Raw genomic sequence first — 19,884 nt, 5'->3', positions numbered from 1 at the left:
ATTCTTCGCTTATTTACTTTTCCGCTGCTACTGTTACAATCACTACAAAACCCAAAAACATTACTTTTGCTACCGTTACCTTTTGTTATCGTTACCACTACTATCATATTACTTTGCTACTAAATACCTTGCTGCAGATATTGAGTTTCTAGGTGTGGTTGAATTGACAACTCAGCTACTAATACTTGAGAATATTCTTCGGCTCCCCTTGTGTCGAATCAATAAATTTGGGTTGAATACTCTACCCTCGAAAACTGTTGCGATCCCCTATACTTGTGGGTTATCAAGAACATTTTTTGGCGCCGTTGCCGGGGAGCATAGCTCTATTTTTTGAGTCACTTGGGATTTATATATGCTTATCATTATGAAGAACTTGAAAGATCAAAGAACCAAGATTTTTCTCTCGACTACGAGGGGAGGTAAGGAACTGCCATCTAGCTCTGCACTTGATTCACCTTCTGTTTTGAGTAAGCTTGCGACACCTAAACCTGCTTCTTCTATTAATTCTGATATGTCACATGTTATTGATGATGTCACTTCTGCTATGCATGATACTTATGATGAAACTACTTCTATGCCTGATACTACTGTGCCACTTGGTGAATTTCTCGATGAACTACTTGCTAGGGCTAGAGAGAATAAAATTATTGAAACTGATAATACTGATGAAAGTGATGATGAAGATTCTCCCCCTAGATATGAATTGCCTGTTGTTCCTGAGGTTTATGTTATGGATGAAGAAACTGCTAGAGACTTTCTTGCTTGCAATGATAGAAGTGATCTTAATAAAACTATTAGCTAAGCTTAAAGAAAAATCCCTGAATGCTAGAATGAAATATGATCATGCTTATGATACTTCACCTATCTTTATTACTGATAAGGATTATGATTTCTCTATTGATCCTGATATATTTACTTTGGTTGAATTTGATCCTTTCTATGGCTATGAATCTGAAACTATTGTGGCACATCTTACTAAACTAAATGATATAGCTACCCTGTTCACTAGTGATGAGAAAACTCGCTACTATTATATCCTTAAATTATTTCCATTCTCATTAAAGGGTGATGCTAAGATATTGTTTAATTCTCTTGATCCTGGTTGTGTGCGTAGTCCCCGGGATATGATTTACTACTTCTCTGCTAAATATTTCCCCGCTCATAAGAAACAAGCTGCTTTAAGGGAGATATATAATTTTGTGCAAATTGAAGAAGAGAGTCTCCCACAAGCTTGGGGAGGCTTCTCCAATTACTTAATAATTTTCCTGATCATCCTCTCAAGAAAAATGAAATACTTGATATCTTTTATAATGGACTAACCGATGCTTCCAGAGATTACCTGGATAGTTGTGTTTGCTGTGTTTTCAGGGAAAGAACAGTTGATCAAGCTGAATTGCTATTGAATAATATGTTGACTAATCAAAATAATTGGACACTTCCTGAACAAACTCTTAAGCCAATTCTGAAGAAAAGGGGTATTCTATTTCTCAGTCCTGAAGATATGCAAGAGGCAAAGAAATCTATGAAAGAAAAAGGTATAAAAGCTGAAGATGTTAAGAATTTACCTCCTGTTGAAGAAATACATGGTCTTAATTCATCACCTAGTGAAGAAACACATGGTCTTGATAACCCGACACAGGTAGTAAAGGTAAATTCTCTCTATAGATATGATAAAGCTGAAATCCCTCCTGCTAAATTGGCTAGCCAATATTTGGATGAATTTGATAACTTTATGGTTAAGCAAGAAGATTTCAATGCTTATGTTGGTACACAATGGAAACAGAATGCTTATATGATTGAGCACTTGAGTGATTATATGGCTAGTGTTAAAGATGAACTTAAACTTATTAGTAAACATGCTTCTATGGTTACCACTCAAGTAGAACTAATACTTAAAGCTCAGAATGATTTGCTCAATGAATTGAATAGTAAAAATAATTACTTTTCTATTAGAGTTGCAACTAGATGAGGTAAAGTGACTCAGGAACCTTTGTATCCTGAGGGCCACACTAAGAGAATTGAGCAAGATTCTCAGAGAGCTAATGTAGATGCATCTACTCCTTCTAAAAGGAAGAAAATTAAAAATGATAGGACTTTGCATGCTTCTAGTGAACCTGTTGTAGACACACCTGAGAATCCCAATGATATTTCTATTTCTGACGCTGAAACACAATATGGCAATGAACTTGAACCTAGTGATAATGTTAATGATGATGTTCATGTTGATGCTCAACCTAGCAATGACAATGATGTAGAGATTGAACCTACTGTTGATCTTGATAACCCACAGTCAAAGAATCAACGTTATGATAAGAGAGACTTTGTTGCTAGGAAGCACGGTAAAGAAAGAGAATCATGGGTTCAGAAACCCATGCCTTTTCCTCCTAAACCATCCAAGAAAAAGGATGATGAGGATTTTGAGCGCTTTGCTGAAATGATTAGACATATCTTTTTGCGTATGCGTTTGACTGATATGCTTAAAATGAATCCTTATGATAAATATATGAAGGAAATTGTTACAAATAAGAGAAAGATACCGGAAGCTGAAATTTCCACCATGCTTGCTAATTATACTTTTAAGGGTGGAATACCAAAGAAACTTGGAGATCCAGGAGTAGCAACTATACCATGCTCCATTAAAAGAAATTATGTTAAAACTGTTTTATGTGATCTTGGAGCCGGTGTTAGTGTTATGCCTCTCTCTTTATATCGTAGACTTGATTTGAATAAGTTGACACCTACTGAAATATCTTTGCAAATGGCCGATAAATCAACTGCTATACCTGTCGGTATTTGTGAGGGTGTGCCTGTTGTGGTTGCAAACGTTACTATTTTAACGGACTTTGTTATTCTTGATATTCCCGAGGACGATAGTATGTCTATTATTCTTGGAAGACCCTTTTTGAATACTGCAGGGGCTGTTATTGATTGCACCAAAGGCAATGTCACTTTTCATGTTAATGGTAATGAGCATACAGTACACTTTCCGAGGAAACAACCTCAAGTCCACAGTATCAATTCTATTGGAAAAATTTCAACAATCACTATTGGAGGTTTTGAATTTCCTCTTCCTACTACCAAAAAGAAATATGATATTCTTGCTGTTGGGGATGTGCATATCCCCGTTGAGGTAACCTAGTGTTAGTCAAAAATTCTCTGGTTCCATGTTATTCGGAATGACTTTGTTAACAAGACCTGATCAACCTTGTTAGTGGATTCCTTTTGATGAGCATGAGATGGATGAATCTAGAAAACACAACTTTTTGTGCTCTCCTTTTACTTTCTGTTATTTATATTAAATAAAGCAAAAATAGTATTTTTCTCTCTGTTTTCTGAATTATCAATGCAATAAAAAATACCTCAAAAATAAAAGTTCTCCAAATGCCCTGAAAATTAAATATGATTTTTTCTATAATATGTGAGAATATCTGGCACTGAAAACACAGCAGGGGGAGCAGCCACGTGCCCACGAGGGTGGAGGGGGCGCCCTACCCCCCTGGGCGCGCCCCCTGCCTCGTGGACCCCACGTGGCTCCCCTCCACTTATTCCAGCTACCACACACTACTTCTTCCTCCCAAAAAAATCACCAACCAGCTCAAACCCGAGTTCAAGCTCATCTTGCTGCCATTTTTGATCTCCTAGCTCAAAGCTCCATTCACAAAACTGCTTTGGGGGATTGTTCTTTGGTATGTGACTCCTCCAATGGTCCAATTAGTTTTTGTTCTAGTGCTTTATTTATTGCAATTTTTTGTTGCTTAGGTGACCCTATTCTTGAGCTTGCATGTCAAATTTATATGGTCAAAAGTAGTTTTAATGCATGATATATCCTCTAGGCACTTGTAGGAGTAGTTGCTATCAATATTGTTGAGTTTGGTTCACTTTTAATTTGAGTTACTAAAAATTTCAGAAATTTTTCAGAGGAAAAAATATGTTTAGGAAAATGTACCATGGTGGTTCTTCAAGGAAGCAAGGATCCAGGCCCGCAATACGCGATGCGGATGAGGAACCACCAAGAGACGCTCAAGTGCGGCCTTGTGAATGGCCGTCAGAGGACTTCATGATCCAAGCAGGAATTAAAGAGGAATTTGATGCATATGTGCGTAATGTTGATTTGGAGAGCTTCGAGGCAGATAAGTGCCGTCAATACCTCTATTTTACTAATTCATTTATGAGAAGGTTTAAATTCTCATCATCACGCAATTCTCAAGCTGTCTTGTTTGATCTTTATGATAAATCTTATACCATGGACTTAGAAGATTTTAACACTGCTTGTAAACTCCCACAGTGGGGTAAGTGAACCTCGCAAATATGAATTTAGAGATTTTCTTGCTAGTATTACAGTGGAGGAATCTAGGGATGTAACACAAGCCACCATAGGGAGCATTCATTTTCCCGCTATACATTATTTTGCTCTCTTCATAGGAAGGTGCATAAACGTTAAGATGAAGCATGCCACATGTGTGTACTTGATCTTAGCGTTCTCAGGAGCATTGTTTTAGGAGATAAACAATACAACTTGGTGGCTATTGTTGCACGTAGGTTGCATAATAATTGTATTCATGGAGATTTCTTTGGTGGAATTTATGCAACTTGTATAGCTAACTTTCTTGAGATACCCATACGTGGAGATGATATTGAGTTGCCTCCCTCTTATCTAGATTATGATGCTATGGTTCATCATTAGTTTGTTGATAGGAACGATCAGTTCCTCTAGTACCGACTAATCTTTGACAGACGACGCACCTATCACGCCGCTCTCCCTGCTCCTACTTTCTTTGACTTTCAGGCAAAGGGGAGATATGTTATAACCAGGGAGGAGGCGACCGAGTACGAGAGGAGGGCAGAGATAGCTCGCCTCCAAGCTGCAGCTCATCAGGAAATTGCCGCTGCATCTCAGTACGACCCCAGTTACAACTATCCGCCAGGCCAGCCGTGGCCATAGACCAACTTAGGCCAAAAGCCTAAGCTTGGGGGAGTACGTATTTCTCACTGACATTACATTCATATTCACACACTCATGCTAGTTGTCGGTGCTCATACTTTTTCATTGTAATATCCATGCTAGTTTATTTCCCTTTTTATGCCTTCTTCTTGTGTGTTTGATAAACCTTAAGAAAAACAAAAAAAATTAGTTGTAGCTTTTAGTTAGTTTACTTTCCATGCCTGAAGTAGTAATAAATTAAAGAAAACCCAAAAAGATTTCTTGTCCTTCTTTTGCTTGTTGGGAGCTTTCCCGTGTAAGTAGTTTTATTTCTTTTCTTGTTCTTTGGGGGTCGAGAGGAGAAGACCATAATGAAAAAGTTGAGTGGCTCTTATATGCAATATTGTTGATCTAACAAAGAGCCCATATTACCTTGTCTTCTCTCTTGAATTGAATGCTTGCAGATTCTAGCTTAGTCCAATGCACGTGCACTGTTATTATTATCCACACTATCCGGTCGTGCAAGTGAAAGGCAATAATGATGATTATATGATGAACTTATTGAGATGAGAAAAGTTGGTGTGAACTCGACCTCTCTTGTTTTTGTAAATATAATTAGTTCATCATTCCTGATTCAGCCTATTATGAAAGAAACATGTTGGCAATGACAATTAGAGATTGTAGTTGCTTATGCCATGCTTAATTAGCTAGGAGCTTATAATGGTTTACCTTGCATGCAAACATGCTATTAAAATGGTTGTGATGTGGTATGATAGGGTGGTATCCTCTTTTGAATGATTTGAGTGGCACATGTTCACGCATGTAGTTGAAACAAAATCAACATAGCCTCTACGATATTTATGTTCATGGTGCATTATATCCTACTCATGCTTGCATTCGGTGTTGATTAATTTTAATGCATGTTCATGACTGTTGTCGCTCTCTAACTGACCGCTTCCCAGTCTTTTCTAGCCTTCACTTGTACTAAGCGGGAATACTGCTTGTGCATCCAACTCCATAAACCCCAAAGTTATTACATATCAGTCCACCATACCTACCTATATACGGTATCTACCTGCCGTTCCAAGTAAATTTGTATGTGCCAAACTCTAAACCTTCAAATAAACATTCTTTTTTGTATGCTCGAATACCTCATGTATCAACTAGGGCTGTCTGTATCTTCCATGCTAGGCGGGTTATTCTCAAGAGGACACTACTAGGGAAAAGCCTATACATAGAATCTTACCAGCAGCGCGCTTTAAAATCAGGCGCTGCTGCTAAGTAGCAGTAGCGCGTGTTTTTAAACCTTGCTACTACTAAGTTGATAGCAGTAGCGATGGTTGTTAACCCTCGCTACTACTAAGCGGTCTCTACCGTGCCCCCCGGGACATGCCATAGTAGTAGCGCGGGTTTTTAACCCTCGCTACTACTAAGTTGATAGCAGTAGCGCTGGTTTTTACCCCTCGCTACTACTAAGCGGTCTCTACCGTGCCCCTGGGCCATGCCATAGTAGTAGCGAGGGTTATAAACCCGCGCTACTACTAAGTTTTTACCCCTCGCTACTACTAAGAGGTCTCAGCCGTGCCCCTCCGGGACATGCCATAGTAGTAGCGAGGGGTAAAATCCCTCGCTACTACTAAAGGTCCCATTTTGAAACTCTACCCCCCGTGTGGATCGCCTTTTCAGTTTTGTAAAAAGCAAAAGAAAATGATAAAAACTTCAAAAATTAAAATCCTTTGAGATGTAGTTATATTACTACATCTACTAGTTAGGAAAATTTAAAAACTTAAATTTGGACATGTTTTGCAAAAAGTGTAGGGAAAATGTAAAACGGCTGTAACTTTTGCATACGATGTCAGAAAAAAATGTATAATATATCAAAATGTTCAGCACGAAAATACGCATACGATGGAGACCGCCGCCTATTTGCAAATTTTTAGAATCCTCAAATTCTAAAAGGAAAAAAAGTTATGCTCAAATTTCAGTTTTTTTTAATTTTGGTCAAATCTGGTCAAACTGTGGTCAAACTACTTATTCAAGACATATTAGTGTTACTAAATAATTATTCAAGAATATTAGTGTTACTAAATAATTATTTCAGTTTTTTGGAATTTTGGTCAAATCTGGTCAAACTGTGGTCAAACTTTGGTCAAAATGTGGTCAAACTCCTTATTCAAGAAATATTAGTGTTACTAAATAATTATTGTGGTTTAGAACAATAGTTCTAAACTCAAACAGCAAAATGTGTGACTTCATGCTCAAGCTAAACTCCCGAGGGTTAATAGGATTGACATCTTACTATTGTTAGGAAAACAACAAGTGCAGACTTGGAATCGAGGGAGAATAGAACCCGGAAGTTAAGCGTGCTCAGGCTGGAGTAGTAAGAGGATGGGTGACCGTCCGGGAAGTTAGATGATTTGGAATGATGAGGGGTGATTAGAGATTAAATTGAGCAGCGATGAGGGTGATTAGAGATTAGAGGTTAAAATAATTCAAAAATTTGAAAATTCGGGCAAAAAATTCGAAAATAATAATTCCGCGGGTTAGTAGTAGCGCAGGTTTTTACCCACGCTACTACTAACGGACGTAGTAGTAGCGCAGGTGCGCCCACGCTACTGCTATACGTTAGCTGTAGCGCCTTATTAGTAGCGCTGGCCCCCGCGCTGCTAATAGGCCCAAAACTCGCGCTGCTGCTAGGCTTTTCCCTAGTAGTGGGAGTGGACTCCGCTCCTCACTCATGAGAAAATGGCTGGTCAACGGGATGCCCAGTCCCATGCTTTATGCAAATCAAATCAAAATAACTCCAAACAAAACTCCCCCGGAACTCTTGTTAGTTGGAGGCACCCGTTGTTTCAAGCAAGCCATGGATTGATGCTTGTTGGTGGAGGGGGAGTATAAACTTTACCATTCTGTTTGGGAACCGCCTTGTGTAGCATGGAAGATATCGAGATCTCTTGGTTGTTATGTTGACAATGAAAGTATACCGCTCAAAATATTATTCATATCTATTTCAAAACCGAGCTCTGGCACCTCTAAAAATCCCTGCTTCCCTCTGTGAAGGGCCTATCTATTTACTTTTATGTTGAATCATCATCTTCTTATTAAAAAGCACCAGTTGGAGAGCATCGTTGTCGTTTGCATCCATTACTGTTAATTTACATTGAGTATGACTTGACTGGATCTCTTTTACCATGAATTACAATGTCTTGTCAGTCCTTAATCTTTAAAGGTGCTCTGCATTTATGTTTTGCAGTCTCAGAAAGGGCTAGCGAGATACCATCTTGTCATATCATATCATGATTGTTTTGAGAAAGTGTTGTCATCCGAGATTTACTATTATTGCTTGCTAGTTGATTATGCCATTGATATGAGTAAACATGAGACCTAAATGTTATTGCGAATATGGTTAGTTCATAATCTTTGCTGAAAACTTGAATGCTGGCTTTACATATATACAACAACAAGAGCAAACAGAGTTTGTAAAAGTTTTTCTTTATCACTTTCAGTTTATCAACTGAATTGCTTGAGAACAAGCAAAGGTTTAAGCTTGGGGGAGTTGATACGTCTCCGTCGTATCTACTTTTCCAAACACTTTTGCCCTTGTTTTGGACTCTAACTTGCATGATTTGAATGGAACTAACCTGGACTGACGCTGTTTTCAGTAGAATTACCATGGTGTTATTTTTGTGCAGAAATAGAAGTTCTCGGAATGACCTAAAAATCAACGGAGAATTATTTTGGAATATATAAAAAATACTGGAAGAAAGATCCACGTCAGGGGGCCCACCACTTGTCCACAAGGGTGGGGGCACGCCCTACCCCCCTGGGCGTGCCCCCCTCCCTCGTGGGCCCCCTGACGCTCCACCGACCTCAACCTTAAATCCATATATTCACTTTCGGGGAGAAAAAAATCAGAGAGAATGATTCATCGTGTTTTACGATACGGAGCCACCGCCAAGCCCTAAACTCTCTCGGGAGGGCTGATCTGGAGTCCGTTCGGGGCTCCAGAGAGGGGAATCCGTCGCCATCGTCATCATCAACCTTCCTTCATCACCAATTTCATGATGCTCACCGCCGTGCGTGAGTAATTCCATCGTACGCTTGCTGGACAGTGATGGGTTGGATGAGATTTATCATGTAATCAAGTTAGTTTTGTTAGGGTTTGATCCCTAGTATCCACTATGTTCTGAGGTTGATGTTGCTATGACTTTCCTATGCTTAATGCTTGTCACTAGGGCCCGAGTGCCATGATTTCAGATCTGAACCTATTATGTTTTCATAAATATATGAGAGTTCTTGATCCTATCTTGCAAGTCTATAGTCACCTATTATGTGTTATGATCCGTTAACCCCGAAGTGACAATAATCGGGATACTTACCGGTGATGACCGTAGTTTGAGGAGTTCATGTATTCACTATGTGTCAATGCTTTGGTACGGTACTCTATTAAAAGGAGGCCTTAATATCCCTTAATTTCCAATAGGACCCCGCTACCACGGGAGGGTAGGACAAAAGATGTCATGCAAGTTCTTTTCCATAAGCATGTATGACTATATTTGGAATACATGCCTACATTACATTGATGAACTGGAGCTAGTTCTGTGTCACCCTAGGTTATGACTGTTACATGATCGATCGCATCCGGCATAATTCTCCATCACCGATCCAATGCCTACGAGCTTTTCATATATTGTTCTTCGCTTATTTACTTTTCCGCTGCTACTGTTACAATCACTACAAAACCCAAAAATATTACTTTTTTTATCGTTACCTTTTGTTATCGTTACCACTACTATCATATTACTTTGCTACTAAATACCTTATTGTAGATATTAAGTTTCCAGGTGTGGTTGAATTGACAACTCAACTGCTAATACTTGAGAATATTCTTTGGCTCCCCTTGTGTTGAATCAATTAATTTGGGTTGAATACTCTGCCCTCGAAAACTGTTGCGATCCCCTATACTTGTGGGTGATCATGTGGCCGAGTAGACTTATGGGCTTTAGGTTCCGTGCGAGGCCCAAGTGTTGAGCCCGTGACGGACGCCTATATAAAGTGGAGGTGCCGCACACTCACGTGGTTAATCGCTTCGGCGCTATCACTAGGGTTTGCATGTGTTGCGAATAGACACCTCCACTCGCTGCCAGTTGTGTGATCGGACCTAGCAGTCCGCCGCACGACGTTCCTCCTGCACGCGCGGATACCGTTAGAGGCGGTGCACTTGCGCTGCTCCGGCGAACCTGTACGTGGGAACCGACGACCGGCTGTACAAGGGAGATCGGACGAGGAGGAGACGATCCACACGGACGCGCTGCCCCAACTCTTCTTTCGCTGCACAGCACTGCGCATCTAGTGGTAACGAACTGTGATCCATTTCTCGTAGCATGTTCTTGGTTGTTCTGAGCGTAGGAAAATTTTATTTTGCAGTCGACGCACCCTATCGTAGAACCCAACAAAAGGCACCTCCAACCGACTTACGAGGTGACGAGAAGTTCACACATGGCGCACCCTAGGGGTGCACCCTTGAGCTTATGGAGCCCATGGGCCCCCCTTGCGTTGATTCTTGCGACAAAAATCCACGTACACTCCACAAAAAAATCTCATTAAATTTTTATCATGTTTGGACCTTCCTAGATATGGATTTTTCTATGAAACAAAAAACATGTAAAAAACAAAAACTGGCATTGGGCACTAGATTAATAAGTTAGTCCAAAAAACAATATAAATTGTTGCAAAAAATATTTGGAAGAGGATAATGACATGAAATGATAAAAAATTATAGGTACCTCGGAGACGTATCAGCGTGCCCAAGTTTAATCCCGCTCGTCCTCGAGTAGGTAAATGATAAAACAAAGATATTTTTATGTGGAATGCTACCTAGAACAATATTGATCAAATATTCATGGCATGAATATTGGGATACGAATGATTCAAGGCAATGGTCTATCAATTTGACATCAAAACAAAAATACACAAGCATACTAGCAAACAATCATGCCTTTCAAAATAAAATTCTAAAGAACGTATGCCTACCCACTTAATCATGTAAGCATGACATAGCTCAGTCTTCCAAACACAAAGATATCTATCATGAACACCCAGGTGCCAAACCAAGCAGTTGAATTATACCTTTTCTCGCTTCAACTTTTTCAAGTCCCACGCAATACTTGAGTGTGAGCCATGGACTTAACACTTCAGATGGCAAAGAGAATGATGATTATGGTTTATAAGGGATGACAAAAGTATATGAAAATCTCGCATCAGTAAGGTGGGTCGTTAGGCAATGGAGAGGCCTTACAGTCGATGTCAATGTGAGCAGTAGAGATTGCCATGCAATAGATACACTGGAGCTATAAGAGTATGAAAGCTCTCTATATGAAATTAAGTAGGTGTACATCCAAATTTCTTGCTCATGAAAAACTCGGGCATTTTAGGAAGCTCGTCATTGGAATATAGAAGCCAAGTTCTATAATGTAAAAATCCCACTAGTATATGAAAGTGGAAAATAATTGAGACTTTATATATGAAGTACATGGTGCTACTCTCAAGCACAAATGTGGTAAAAGGATAGTACTATTGCTCCGTATCTTTTTTTATGAACAACCTCACAGACTTCATCCCTACTTTTTCGAGGAACCATAAAAATCTCCTCCAATTCATTTTCTCACTGGTAGGGCAACACTCTAATGAAGATGATCCTCACACTTTAATTTACTTACAACTCGATAAACTAGAAAAAAATATGACTATCTATGAATGCATCTCATAGTGTACCAGGGTGTACAATGATCTAACGTAACATGTATAACAATGATGAATGGTGGCCTTGTTGGGGAACACAGTATTTTAAAAAATTCTACGATCACGCAAGATCTATCTAGGAGATGCATAGCAATGAGAGGGGAGAGTGTGTCTACATACCCTCGTAGACCGAAAGCGGAAGCGTTTAGTAACGCGGTTGATGTAGTCGAACGTCTTCGCGATCCAACCGATCAAGTACCGAATGCATGGCACCTCCGCGATCTGCACACGTTCAGGTCGGTGACGTCCCTCGAACTCTAGATCCACCTGAGGCCGAGGGAGAGTTTTGTCAGCACGACTGCGTGGTGACGGTGATGATGAAGTTACCGACTCAGGGCTTCGCCTAAGCACTACGACAATATGACCGAGGTGGAAAACTGTGGAGGGGGGCACCACACACGGCTAAAAGATCAACTTTTGTGTCTATGGGGTGCTCCCTGGCCATGTATATAAAGGAGGGAGGAGGAGGAGGCCGTCCTAGGAGGGGCGCGCCTATAGGGGGAGTCCAACTAGGATTCCCAATCCTAGTTGGAGTCCCCTTCCTTTTCCAAGAGGTGGAGAGAGGGAAGGAGGAGGAGATGGAGAAGGAAAGAGGGGGGCGCCCCCTCCTAGTCCAATTCGGACCAACCCACCGGGGGGCGCTGCCTCCCCTTGTGGCCCTTCTCTCCTTTCCACTAAAGCCCAATAAGGCCCAATACTTCCCCCGTGAATTCCCGTAACTCCCCGGTACTCCGAAAAATACCCGAATCACTCGGAACCTTTCCGATGTTCGAATATAGCCTTCCAATATATGAATCTTTACATATCGATCAATTTGAGACTCCTCGTCATGTCCATGATCTCATTAGGGACTCCGAAAAAACTTCGGTCATCAAAACACATAACTCATAATACAAATCGTCATCGAACGTTAAGCGTGCGGACCCTATGGGTTCAAGAAATATGTAGACATGACCGAGACACATTTCCGGTCAATAACCAATAGCGGAACCTGGATGATCATATTGGCTCCTACATATTCTACGAAGATCTTTATCGATCAAACCGCATAACAACATATGTTGTTCCCTTTGTCATCGGTATGTTACTTGCCCGAGATTCGATCGTCGGTATCCTCATACCTAGTTCAATCTTGTTACCGACAAGTCTCTTTACTCATTCCATAATGCATCATCCCGTGGCTAACTCATTATACACATTGCTTGCAAGGCTCATAGTGATGTGCATTACTGAGAGGGCCCAGAGATACCTCTCTGATACACGAAGTGACAAATCCTAATCTCGATCTATGTCAACTCAACAAACACCATTGGAGACACCTGTAGAGCATATTTATAATCACCCAATTACGTTATGATGTTTGATAGCACACAAGGTGTTCCTCCAATATTCGGGAGTTGCATAATCTCATAGTCATAGGAACATGTATAAGTCATGAAGAAAGCAATAGCAATAAACTAAACGATCATAGTGCTAAGCTAACAGATGGTTCTAGTCCATCACATCATTCTCTAATGACGTGATCCCGTTCATCAAATGACAACACATGTCCATGGCTAGGAAACTTAACCATCTTTGATTAACGAGCTAGTCAAGTAGAGGCATACTAGGGACACTTTGTTTGTCTATGTATTCACACATGTACTAAGTTTCCGGTTAATACAATTCTAGCATGAATAATAAACATTTATCATGATATAAAGAAATATAAATAACAACTTTATTATTGCCTCTAGGGCATATTTCCTTTAGTCTCCCACTTGCACTAGAGTCTCTAGTTCACATCGCCATGTGATTTAACACCAATAGTTCACATCTTTATGTGACTAACACCCATAGTTCACATCGCCATGTGACCAACACTCAAAAGGTTTAATAGAGTCAATAATCTAGTTCACATCTCTACGTGATTAACACCCAAGAGTAATAAGGTATGATCATGTTTTGCCTGTGAGAGAAATTTTAGTCTACGGGTCTGCAACATTCAGATCTGTATGTATTTTGCAAATTTCTATGTCTACAATACTCTGCACGAAGCTACTCTACCTAATTTCTCCCACTTTCAATATGTATCTAGATCGAGACTTAGAGTCATCCAGATCGGTGTCAAAGCTTGCATCGACGTAACTCTTTATGACGAACTCTTTGTCACCTCCATAACCGAGAAACATTTCCTTATTCCACTAAAGATAATTTTGACCAATGTCCAGTGATCCACTCCTGAATCACTATTGTACTCTCTTGCCAAACTCATGGTGAGGTACACAATAGGTCTGGTACAGAGCATAGCATACTTTATAGAACCTATGACTAAGGCATAGGGAATGACTTTTCATTCTCTTTCGATTTTCTGTCATGGTCGGGTTTTGAGTCTTTACTCAACTTCACACCTTACAACTCAGGCAAGAACTCCTTCTTTGACTGACCTATTTTGAACTCCTTCAGAATCTTATCAAGGTATGTACTCATTGAAAAAACTTATCAAGCGTCTTGATCTATCTCTATAGATCTTGGTGCCCAATATGTAAGTACCTCCACCGAGGTCTTTATTTTGAAAAACTCCTTTCAAATACTCATTTACGCTTTCTAAAAAATTCTACATCATTTACAATCAACAATATGTCATTCACATATACTTATCAGAAAGGTTGTAGTGCTCCCACTCACTTTCTTGTAAATACAGGCTTCACCGCAAGTCTGTATAAAACTATATAATTTGATCAACTCATCAAAGCGTATATTCCAACTCCAAGATGCTTGCACCAGTCCATAGATGGATCGCTGGAGCTTGCACACTTTGTTAGCACCTTTAGGATTGACAAAACCTTCTTGTTGCATCATATACAACTCTTCTTTAAGAAATCCATTATCGAATGTAGTTTTGACATCCATTTGCCAGATTTCATAAAATGTGGCAATTGCTAACATGATTCAGACAAACTTTAAGCATCGATACGAGTGAGAAAATCTCATCGTAGTCAACATCTTGAACTTGTCAAAAACCTTTTGCGACAATTCGAGTTTTGTAGATAGTAACACTACTATTAGTGTCTCTCTTCCTCTTGAAGATCCATTTATTCTCTATGGCTTGCCGATCATCGGGCAAGTCAACCAAAGTCCACACTTTGTTCTCATACATGGATCCCATCTCAGATTTCATGGCCTCAAGCCATTTTGCGGAATCTGGGATCATCATCGCTTCCTCATAGTTCGTAGGTTCATTATGGTCAAGTAACATGACTTCCAGAACAGGATTACCATACCACTTTGGTGCGGATCGTACTCTGGTAGACCTATGAGGTTTGGTAGTAACTTGATCCGAAGTTTCATGATCATCATCATTAGCTTTCTCACTAATTGGTGTAGGAATCACTGGAACTGATTTCTGTGATGAACTACTTTCCAATTCGGGAGAAGGTACAACTACCTTATCAATTTCTACTTTCCTCCCACTCACTTCTTTCGAGAGAAACTCCTTCTCTAGAAAGGATCCATTCTTAGCAACAAAAATCTTGCCTTCGGATCTGTGATAGAAGGTGTACCCAATAGTTTCTTTTGGGTATCCTATGAAGACGCACTTCTCTGATTTGGGTTCGAGCTTATCAGTTTGAAACCTTTTTCACATAAGCATCGCAATCCCAAACTTTAAGAAATGACAGCTCTAGTTTCTTGCTAAACCACAGTTCATACAGTGTCATCTCAACGGATTAGATGGTGCCCTATTTAACGTGAATGCAGATGTCTCTAATGCATAGCCCCAAAAAGATAGTGGTAAATCAGTAAGAGACATCATAGATCACACCATATCTAATAAAGTACGGTCACGATGTTCGGACACACCATTACACTGTGGTGTTCCAGGTGGCGTGAGTTGTGAAACTATTCCACATTGTTTTAAATGAAAACCAAACTCGTAACTCAAATATTCGCCTCCGCGATCAGATCGTAGAAACTTTATTTTCTTGTCATGATGATTTTCCACTTCACTCTGAAATTCTTTGAACTTTTCAAATGTTTCAAACTTATGTTTCATTAAGTAGATATACTCATATCTTCTCAAATCATCTGTGAAGGTCAGAAAATAACTATACCCGCCGCGAGCCTCAACACTCATTGGACGGCACACATCAGTATGTATTATTTCCAATAAGTAAGTTGCTCGCTCCATTGGTCTGGGGAACGGAGTCTTAGTGATATTGCCCATGAGGCATGGTTCGCAAACATCAAGTGATTCATAATCAAGTGATTTCAAAAGCCCATAAGCATGGAGTTTCTTCATGCGCTTTACACCAATATGACCTAAACGGCAGTGCCACAAATAAGTTGCACTATCATTATTAACTTTGCATCTTTTGGCTTCAATATTAATAATATGTGTATCACTATGATCGAGATTCAATAAACCATTCACCTTGGGTGTACGACCACGGAAGGTTTTATTCATGTAAACAGAATAACAATTATTCTTTGACTTAAATGAATAACCGTATTGCAATAAACATGATCCAATCATATTATGCTCAACACAAACACCAAATAACATTTATTTTAGGTTCAACACTAATCTCGAAGGTAAAGGGAGTGTGCGATGGTGATCTTATCCACCTTGGAATCATTTCCAATTCACATCATCACCTCGCCCTTAACTAGTCTCTGTTTATTTTGCAACTCCCGTTTCGTGTTACTACTCTTAGCAACTGAACCAGTATCAAATACTAAGGGGTTGCTATAAACACTATTAAAGTACACATCAATAACATGTATATCAAATATACCTTTGTTCACTTTGCCATCCTTCTTATCCGCCAAGTATCTAGGGAAGTTCCACTTCCAGTGATCATTTCCTTTGCAGTAGAGGCACTCAGTTTCAGGCTTGGGTCTATCTTTGGGCTTCTTCATGGGAGTGGTAACTTTCTTGCCATTCTTCTTGAAGTTCCCTTTCTTTCCCTTGCCCTTTTACTTGAAACTAGTGGTTTTTTCAATCATCAACACTTGATGCTTTTCTTGATTTCTACCTTCTCCGATTTCAGCATCGCTAAGAGCTAGGGAATCGTTTTTGTCACCCCTTACATATTATAGTTCATCACGAAGTTCTAGTAACTTGGTGATAGTGACTAGAGAACTCTGTCAATCACTTTATTATCTAGAAGATTAACCCGGACTCGATTCAAGCGATTGTAGTACTCAGACATTCTGAGCACAGGCTCACTGGTTGAGTTATTCTCCTCCATCTTGTAGGTAAAATACTTGTCAGAGGTCTCATACCTCTCGACTCGGGCATGAGTCTGAAATACCAATTTCATCTCTTGGAACATCTCGTCTGCTCCGGGATATTTCAAAACATTTTTGAAGTCCCGGTTCTAAGCCGTAAAGCATGGTGCACTAAACTATCAAGTAGTAATCATATCGAGCTTTGCCAAACGTTCATAACATTTGCATCTGCTCCTGCCATAGGTCCGTCACCTTGCGGTGCATCAAGGACATAATACTTCTGCGCAACAATGAGGATAATCCTCAGATTACGGACCTAGTCTGCATCATTGCTACTAACATCTTTCAACTTAGTTTTCCCTTGGAACATATCAAAAAATAAACGGGGAGCTATATCGCGAGCTATTGATCTACAACATAATTTGCAAATACTATTAGGACTAAGTTCATGATAAATTAAAGTTCAGTTAATCATATTACTTAAGAACTCCCACTTAGATAGACATCCCTCTAGTCATCTAAATGATCATGTGATCCATATCAACTAAACCATGTCCGGTCATCACGTGAGATGGAGAAGTTTTCAATGGTGAACATCACTATGTTGATCATATCTACTATATGATTCACGCTCGACCTTTCGGTCTCAGTGCTCCGAGGCCATATCTGCATATGCTTGGTGATACGTCCATTTTGCATCATGCTTTTATATCGATATTTATTGCATTATGGGCTGTTATACACATTATGTCACAATACTTATGCCTTTTTTCTCTTATTTTATAAGGTTTACATGAAGAGGGAGAATGCCGGCAGCTGGAATTCTGGGCTGGAAAAGGAGCAAATATTAGAGCCTATTCTGCACAACTCCAAAAGTACTGAAACTCCATGGAAGTCAGTTTTAGAATATATTAAAAATATTGGGTGAAGAAAGCACCAGAGGGGGGCCACCCACTGTCCACGAGGGTGGAGGGCGCGCCCTACCCCCTGGGCGCGCCCCCTGTCTCGTGGGCCACCTGGAAGCCCCCCAATGCCCATCTTCTAGTATAAGGTGTCTTTTGCCCTGAAAAAATCATAAGGAAGCTTTCGGGATGAAGCGTCGCCGTCTCGAGGCAGAACCAATCTAGGGCTCTGGCGGAGCTGTTCTGCCGGGGAAACATCCCTCCGGGAGGGGGAAATCGTCACCATCGTCATCACCATCGATCCTCTCATCGGTAGGGGGTCAATCTCCATCAACATCTTCACCAACACCATCTTCTCTCAAACCCTAGTTCATCTCTTGTATCCGATCTTTGTCTCAAAACCTCAGATTGGTACCTATGGGTTGCTAGTAGTGTTGATTACTCCTTCTAGTTGATGCTAGTTGGTTTACTCGGTGGAAGATTATATGTTCAGATCCTTTATGCACATTAATACCCCTCTGATTATGAACATGAATATGATTTGTGAGTAGTTACGTTTGTTCCTGAGGACATGGGAGAAGTCTTGTTATAAGTGGTCATGTGAATTTGGTATTCGTTCGATATTTTGATGAGATGTATGTTGTCTTTCCTCTAGTGGTGTTATGTGAACGTCGACTACATGAAACTTCACCATTGTTTGGGCCTAGGGGAAGGCATTGGGAAGTAATAAGTAGATGGTGGGTTGCTAGAGTGACAGGAGCTTAAACCCTAGTTTATGCGTTGCTTCGTAAGGGGCTGATTTGGATCCATATGTTTCATGCTATGGTTAGGTTTACCTTAATTCTTCTTTCGTAGTTGCAGATGCTTGCGAGGGGGGTTAATCATAAGTGGGATGCTTGTTCAAGGAAGGGCAGTACCCAAGCACCGGTCCACCCACATATCAAATTATCAAAGTAATGAACGTGAATCATATGAGCATGATGAAAACTAGCTTGACGATAATTCCCATGTGTCCTCGAGAGCGCTTTCCTTTATATAAGAGTGTGTCCAGTCTTGTCCTTTGCTACAAAAAGGATTGGGACATGTTGCTGCACCTTGTTTACTTTTGTTACTTGTTACCTGTTACGAATTACCTTATCACAAAACTATCTGTTACCGATAATTTCAGTGCTTGTAGAGAATACCTTACTGAAAACTGCTTGTCATTTCCTTCCGCTCCTCGTTGGGTTCGACACTCTTACTTATCGAAAGGACTATGATAGACCCCCTATACTTGTGGGTCATCACTAGGCTCGTCAAGTTTAACCCGAGTATTCTGCTTGTGCAAAACTGGCTTGCACCCGTTGTATGTGAACGTAGAGCTTATCACACCCGATCATCACGTAGTGTCTCGGCACGACGAACTGTAGCAACGGTGCATACTCAGGGAGAACACTCATACCTTGAAATTTAGTGAGATCATCTTATAATGCTACCGCCGTACTAAGAAAAATAAGATGCATAAAAGATAAACATCACATGCAATCAATATAAGTGATATGATATGGCCATCATCATCTTGTGCCTTTGATCTCCATCTCCAAAGCACCGTCATGATCACCATCGTCACCGGCTTGACACCTTGATCTCCATTGTAACATCGTTATCGTCTCGCCAACTATTGCTTCTACGACTATCGCTACCGCTTAGTGATAAAGTAAAGCAATCACATGGCGATTGCATTTCATACAATAAAGCGACAACCATATGGCTCCTGCCAGTTGCCGATAGCTGTGTTACAAAACATGATCATATCATACAACAATTTATATAATCACGTCTTGACCATATCACACCACAACATGCCCTGCAAAAACAAGTTAGACGTCCTCTACTTTGTTGTTGCAAGTTTTACGTGGCTGCTATGGGCTTAGCAAGAACCATTCTTACCTACGCATCAAAACCACAACGATTTTTCGTCAAGTGTGCTATTTTAACCTTCAACAAGGACCGGGCGTAGTCACACCCGATTCAACTAAAGTTGGAGAAACAAATACCCACTGGCCACCT

Source organism: Triticum urartu, chromosome 6A (genome assembly GCF_056163025.1).
Source record: "Triticum urartu cultivar PI428250 chromosome 6A, HENAU_Tu73, whole genome shotgun sequence".
Classification (NCBI taxonomy): domain Eukaryota; kingdom Viridiplantae; phylum Streptophyta; class Magnoliopsida; order Poales; family Poaceae; genus Triticum; species Triticum urartu.
This window is presented reverse-complemented; position numbering follows the sequence as displayed.